Here is a 7,232-nt window from a genome sequence, read left to right on the forward strand (position 1 = left end):
AAATTTCCCCTGAGACCATAGGAGGATCTGGCGTGCCAGCTTGCATAGCGGACGTGAACGCAAACCCCCCTGGTGATTTATATAGGCGACCACTGCCGTGTTGTCCGTGCGAACTAGCACATGCTGGCCCCTGAGGTCTGTTACGAAATTCCTGAGGGCAAGAAAGACCGCCAACATCTCCAGGCGATTGATGTGCCATGAGAGATGACTGTCCCCCCACAGACCCTGAGTCGAGCGACCCTCCAGGACCGCTCCCCACCCCGTGAGAGAGGCATCTGTCGTTAGCATGCTGCGACGACCAGAAGCCCCTAACACCGGACCTAGGGACAGAAACCAAGGTTTATTCCACATAGACAGGGCCCGTAAGCAGCGCCGCATGACCCTGATCATGCGAAAGGGGTTGCCCCTCGGGGAAAACCCTTTGGTTCTGAGCCAAAACTGTAGAGGCCTCATGTACAGCAGTCCTAGAGGTATCACGTTGGATGCTGCTGCCATGAGACCCAACACTCTTTGAAATTGTTTTACAGTAAGTGACTGGCCTAGTTTCACTTTCTTTACTGCTGACAGTATGGATTCTATGCGTGCAGGTGACAGGCGTGCCTGCATCAGCACCGAGTCCCACACCACTCCCAGAAAGGTGATCCTCTGAAGTGGAGAAAGCACACTCTTCTTGGGGTTCAGCCGCAAACCCAGCTCCTTCATATGAGCGAGAACGACATCTCGATGCCGAACCGCTACCTGATGCGAATGAGCTAAAATCAACCAATCGTCGATGTAATTCATAATGCAAATCCCCTGGAGACGCAAAGGCGCCAGGGCTGCATCTACGCATTTCGTGAAAGTGCGGGGTGAAAGTGCTAAACCGAATGGAAGCACCCTGTATTGGTACGCTTTCCTCCCTGAAAGCAAACCTCAGGTACTTCCTGTGATATGGAAGGATGGAGATATGGAAATATGCGTCCTTGAGATCTATCGTGACAAACCAGTCCTCGGATCTGATCTGTGGCACGATTTGTCTCAGGGTTAACATCTTGAATTTCAGTTGCATGACTGCCTCTTTCAGCACCCGAAGATCTAAAATGGGACGCAGACCCCCACCCTTCTTCGGAACTATGAAGTACCGGCTGTAAACGCCGGCTTCCCTGTCTGAGTGAGGTACATATTCAGATCTTTCTCTGATCTGTATTCACCATGTGCTTTCAAATCTCAACTATAACTACTAGCACTCGTAAATCACGCTCTGTACGCACGAGACGCCGTAATCCTAATAATTTGCGCTATATCCTAACATCCTCTGCTACTTTACTCTCTATTCCAATTGGTCTCTGGAATTGCCAGTCGGCTGTAAACAAAGCAGACTTCATTCCATCTATTGGGACTCATTCTCAGCTCAGCCTCATGGCCCTAACTGAGACCTGGATCAAACCAGAGGACACTGCCACTCCTGCAGCCCTCTCAACCAATTATACTTTTTCATACACTCCTCGGCCTATTGGGAGGGGTGGGGGTACTGGTTTGCTTATCTCAAATGATTGGAAATGTGATCCATTACTGTCTCTACCGGCCAATTCATTTGAATCGCACTCAATCACTATTACTCACCCTGTTAAAATCCATGTGGTAGTGGTCTATCGTCCTCCAGGTCACCTCGGTAACTTTGTGGAGGAGTTGGATGTGTTACTTTCTAGTTTCCCTGAGGATGGCACTCCACTGATTCTGCTTGGTGACTTCAACATCCATCTTGATAAACACCTAGCTGCAGACTTCAGCACTCTACTGACTTTCTTTGATCTTAAGTTAGTATCTACTACAGCTACTCACAGATCAGGTAACCAATTAGACCTTGTCTACACACGCAACTGCTCCACGGACAACACTTTAGTTACTCCATTACACACCTCAGACCACTTTCTCATCACTCTTAACCTCATACTGACTCCTGATACAACACATACTCCTACACAGATTACCTTTCGGCGTAATCTACGCTCACTCCCTCTCGCCTATCCACTATGGTTTCATCTTCACTCCCTCCACCTGCTCAGTTCTTAGCACTGGACACTAACATTGCTACTGACACTCTTTGCTCCACTCTAACATCCTCCTTAGACAGTTTTTGCCCCCTTTCATCCAGACCAGCCCGCCCCACCCCATCTGCCCCCTGGCTGTCTGATGTTCTCCGTGAACATCGCTCTGGACTCAGGGCGGCAGAGAGGAAATGGCAGAAATCTAAAAACAATACTGACCTTGCCTTTTATCAGTCTCTTCTCTCTTCTTTCTCTACAAATGTTTCCACTGCTAAAACAACATACTACCACAACAAAATCAACAATTGCTCTGACTCTCGCCAACTCTTTAAAACATTCTCCTCTCTCCTTTGTCCTCCTCCTCCCCCTCCTTCATCAACTCTTACAGCTGATGACTTTGCATCATTTTTCACAAACAAAACAGCTCTCATTAGCAAACAGTTCTCCTCATCACAAACTGACACGCACATCTCAACAACTAACACGAACACGCTTCCATCCTTCTCTCCACTCTCCGAGGGAGATATTTCTAAACTCATCCTTTCCAATCACCCTACTACCTGTCCACTTGATCCTATACCCACTCACCTCCTTCAGGCTATTTCTTCTTCAATCACTCCTGCACTCACTCACATTGTCAACACTTCTCTTCACACGGGAACCTTTCCCACAGCATTTAAGCAGGCTCGGGTAACCCCACTGCTTAAGAAACCCTCTCTGAATCCAGCACTTTTAGAAAACTACCGACCGGTATCCCTTCTGCCTTTCATTGCAAAGACCCTTGAGCGAGTTGTGTTCAATCAACTCTCTATGTTTCTTGAACGGGACAACCTCCTAGACAACAACCAATCCGGCTTCAAAAGCGGCCATTCGACCGAGACTGCCTTGCTCTCGGTAACTGAGGCACTGATACTGGCAAAAGCAGCTTCCAAATCCTCAGTGCTCATTCTGCTGGATCTGTCTGCTGCTTTTGACACAGTTAACAACCAGATCCTCCTGTCAACACTTAAGAGGACGGGGATCTCAGGATCTGCTCTCCAGTGGTTCAGGTCTTACCTCTCTGGTAGGTCCTACAGGGTGTCATGGAGAGGTGAAGTGTCTGAGTCACATCATCTAGCTACTGGGGTTCCACAGGGCTCAGTGCTTGGACCACTTCTCTTCTCTATCTACATGTCATCATTAGGTTCTGTCATTCAGAAACACGGCTTCTCCTATCACTGCTATGCTGATGACACTCAACTTCTCATTTCAACCAGATGATCCTACAGTCAGTATTCGTATCGCTGCCTGTCTGACAGACATTTCTGACTGGATGAAAGAGCATCATCTTAAACTCAATCTTGCAAAGACAGAATTACTTGTTTTCTCAACCAACCCAGCACTTCATCAAAATTTCTCCATTCAGCTTGGTTCATCGACCATAACTCCATCAAGGACAGCAAGAAACCTTGGAGTTGTGATTGATGACCAGTTAAACTTCACTGACCACATTACTGCAACAGCCCGGTCCTGCAGATTTGCTTTATACAACATTAGAAAGATCAGACCCTTACTATCAGAACAGGCTGCACAACTCCTGGTTCAAGCTCTTGTTCTCTCCAGACTGGATTATTGTAATGCTCTTCTGGCTGGGCTTCCAGCATGCACTATCAAACCCTTGCGGCTGATCCAGAATGCAACGGCGAGAGTGGTCTTTAATGAGCCGAAGAGAGCGCTTGTTACGCCTCTCTTCATCAAACTGCACTGGTTGCCAATCAAATATACCCCCCTCAAATATTCCCCTGGTCATATTCCCCTCTTATGATCAGCGGGACACCAGTAGAGAGAGTGAGCAGCTTCAAATACCTGGGTGTGAACATCTCCGAGGACCTGACCTGGACTGCACATATCCAGTCTCAGGTGAAAAAGGCCAGGCGAAGACTGTACCACCTGCGCCAGCTGAGGAAATTCCGGGTCTCACCAGCTATCCTGAAAACTTTCTATTCAGGGGCGATAGAAAGTTTACTGACTCAGTGCATCACAGCATGGTATGGTAACAGCACCAGCCACGACTGCAAAGCCCTGCAAAGAGTGGTGCGCTTGTCCGAGCGCATCTCAGGGTCAGCTCTCCCGTCTCTGCAGGACATCTACATCAAACGATGCAGAGGCAGAGCTACAAAAATCATCAAGGACATTAATCACCCGGCCAACCCCCACTTCACCCGGCTGCCTTCTGGTAAGCGCTTCCGTAGCCTGATGGCCAAAACTGAGAGACTCAGGAGGAGTTTCTTCCCACAGGCTATCAGACTCCTGAACGCTGTCACTTAACAACATGTGACTTCACCTCACTTCAGTACTAACAAACTCACATACTGATATTGCACTGCACTTTATTCTTGTGTTCCATGTAACTACTCATTATAATGCTGTTTGCACATTACACTCCTGCACTTTTGTTATCCACGTATTTATTTTTATAGTCTCCAGTTTACTTTATCTCACTTATTTTATTCCACATCTCTTATTTCTTTTACTTGATTTATTCATAATTCTACATATGTATATATATATAGCACCTTATCCTATTTTATCCTATCCTTATTTTATAATTTATTGTGCTTTTTTTGTTAATTGTTATTTGCTGTCCATGGAGCAGACCTGTTTACATTTCACTGCTGGTTGTATTCTGTATAACTGTGTATGTGACAAATAAAACTCTTGAACTTGAACTTGAACTTGAACAATGGCTGCTCGCATCAAATTCAAGGCACTAGTTATCGCCTACAAAACAACCACTGGCTCTGCACCAATATACCTAAACTCACTTGTTCAGACTTACACACCCTCCAGAAGCTTGCGTTCTGCGAGTGAGCGGCGCCTCGTGGTTCCATCCCAAAGAGGCATGAAATCGCTCTCACGGACATTTTCCTGGACCGTTCCCACCTGGTGGAATGACCTGCCGATCTCAATTCGTGCTGCCGAGTCTGTAGCCATTTTTAAAAAACATCTTAAGACACATCTTTTCCATTTGCACTTGACCAATACAGAATAGCACTTACTGATCACCACAGCAACGACCAAAAAGCGCACACTCCTGGATCATATCTACGTCTCTCATCCGGATTTGTGCCTTCAGGCGGGTATGTTACATAGTTATCATAACTATCAGAATCCAGTGTTCTGTATTTTGCGTACGTGAGTTTTTGTTGTAGATGGCTATTGATGCGCGTTTAGCTAGAATGCCATACAAAACCAACCCATTGGGCCACTGAATCTGCATTAACGACAACAGCTGGGGCAACAGCCTTAGTCCTAATGGGTTGTTATCATAGCTATCAAAATCCAGTGTTCGGCATTTTGCGTACGTGAGTTTTTGTTGTAGATGTCTTAAAAAAAAATGTTTTTTTTAAATTGTTGTTTATTGTGCTAATTAATTGAGATTTCTTACAGCTCTTACAGGTTGTTGGCCTTGTCTGTTTCGTTGCTTCTATTACTCTCCCCTTTTTTGTAAGTCGCTTTGGATAAAAGCGTCTGCTAAATGATTAAATGTAAATGTAAATGGCTCCTTTCTCTAACAGGGCTTCCACTTCTAGCTTCATTACCAGAGCCTGCTCGGGGCCCACCACAGTAAGACCCCCGAAAACCTGGGCGGACGAGACCCGAACTGTATCTGATACCCTTTCTCTATCGTATGCAGGACCCAACGAGAAACATTTGGCAGTAGCATCCACGCCGCCAAACAATTTCTTAGAGGTACCATCCTCTCGAGAATGGCTTCTGGTTGAGCTGCCAGGACGGCGCCCTGTAACGGTGAACCGGCAGGGAACACCTGAACTGGCTGCTCTAGGACCCTCCTTGGAGGGGGCGTGTTCCCCAGGACCACTACCTTTCGGGGTGGACCCTGGGACGCACGCTCGGAGACCGCTGCGCCCTGTAACACCAGAGGTGGCAGGGTTGGCAGAACGGCCCCCGGAGGGCGCCGAAGGGAGACAGGCACCGTATAATGAGGTGTACTCTGCCTCCCTTCGGGGGAGAACGGCCCCATAATCCTGACCCCTCGGGCGTCAGGACTTCTTTTTAGCAGCCTTCTTGGAAGCAATGACTGTCCGTAGATCCGTCTTACCCCTCGAAGGCTGCGGCAGACTGCGCTTCCCCTGTCCCCAATCCTTTTGAGGGTGAGCACGGGAAGCCACACTCTGCTTTTGATGTTTGGGCTGCTCTCTGTGCTCAGCAGCCCCAGTGAAATGTGAGCGGCGGGGGAGGAGTTTCTGGAACGCTACCGCTTGTTTGGATGCCTCCTGGAACCTGTCGACAACCGTGTTTACAGTGTTGCCAAACAGGCCTGAAGGAGACACGGGCGCGTCCATCAGAAAATTCTTGTCTTTCTCCTTTATAGAGCTCAAATTTAGCCAGAGATGCCTCTCAGTAGCCACCAAGGCTGCCATAGAGCGACCAATAGATTTGGCCGTCTCCTTGGCGGCCCTGAGAAACAAATCTGTGGCCCGACGTAGCTCACACACTACTTCGGGCTCAATACCCCCGCCCTCATCCACATCGCTTAGTAATTCAGCCTGGTAGGCTTGTAGCAGCAACATCGTATGTAAACATGCCGCTGCCTGACCAGACGCTGAATAAGCTTTACCCACTAAGGCAGAGGTGGTGCGTACTGGCTTATTGGGTAATGCCGGGGCCTTTAGGGAAGATGCCGACTCAGGGGATAAATAGCTTGCTAAATTATCTTCTATTTTGGGCATCTCCCCATAACCGTGCTCTTTATAATTCATAATGGTGGAATAGTGTGATGTTTGTGCACTATACACCCTATATGAAACTGTTTTTTCCCACGATCTTGACACCTCGGTGTGAAGATCAGGGAAAAATGGTAGACCCCGGCGTTGTGATCGGGTCGGCAAAAACCGTTCGTCCAACTTGCTTTTTGAACGAACGTCCTGCCTGTCTGCGGGCCAGTCAATGTTTAATCTTTCCACAGCCCAAGTCACAACCTCAACTAACTCTTCAAATGCTTGTGATGGAGGAGGCGGATCCTCTACTTCTCTGATACTAACACTCTTCAGCTCCTCAGAACTGGAGAGCTGCATCAGAGGTGCACTATTGGACTGATTTCACGTGCTTCATGATTTCATCACGCAAGCGTTCCCATAAGCGTCTTTTCGATGCAACGGGAGTTCCCCTGAAAGGGAACTTGGATAACACTTTACAATAAGG

This window comes from Pseudorasbora parva, chromosome 10, assembly GCF_024679245.1.
Source record: "Pseudorasbora parva isolate DD20220531a chromosome 10, ASM2467924v1, whole genome shotgun sequence".
In the NCBI taxonomy this organism is placed as follows: domain Eukaryota; kingdom Metazoa; phylum Chordata; class Actinopteri; order Cypriniformes; family Gobionidae; genus Pseudorasbora; species Pseudorasbora parva.